The sequence below is a fragment of the Populus euphratica genome, unplaced genomic scaffold (genome assembly GCF_000495115.2).
Source record: "Populus euphratica unplaced genomic scaffold, PopEup_1.0 scaffold45.1, whole genome shotgun sequence".
NCBI classification, from domain to species: domain Eukaryota; kingdom Viridiplantae; phylum Streptophyta; class Magnoliopsida; order Malpighiales; family Salicaceae; genus Populus; species Populus euphratica.
Window position 1 is genome coordinate 372,516 of NW_011499886.1, and position 728 is coordinate 373,243.

A 728-nucleotide genomic window follows, 5' to 3' on the forward strand; every position below is an offset into this window, starting at 1 on the left:
GAATCAAATATAAAAAAAAAAACAAGTTAAAAGATTATTTTGCAAAATTAAAGGTTTGGGTGAGGAAACTGTAGAGAGAGAGAGGAAAAAAAAAAAAGACAATTATTGCCAAACAAAAGTTATGTTTACCGCACCACACATGTCACTTTTGCATGGAGGGGCAATGGAGAAGATTCTATCGCCATCTTGAATGCTAGTGTATGGCCATCAGATGCCGCTCGAATTACATGAGCATCACTTGACATATACTTTTTTCAATAATATTTATATTTTAAAATTACTTTTAGACAATATGACAATAACAAATAAATAAGATAAATATGAAAAAGCCCTTGTTCGCTGGTTAAACAAATTTGGCTTCTAAGGGCATTCTAGTAATTTTATTGTACTTAAAAAAATAAAAATATAAAAAGCCAATGGATCTTGTATGGTCTTAAAGGTGATTCGCTAATTTTACTGTGTTAGAAAAACAAGAAATACTTATATGCTCACCATCAATATATTAATGGCTAAAGGGTCTTTGTGAAAATACCGTTGTGTTGTCTTCTCGTTGGCCAATGACAAAATAATAATTTTATTATAACAATTCACAATCCATATAATCATGTGTATTTGTGTCTATAATGGAACACTGAATGCCCTTTCTTTTTTTATAATAACATCAAATAGTTAATAGCAAGGAATGCAATGAAAGATTAAATTATCAAAGAGCCGTTTGATATTAAAGC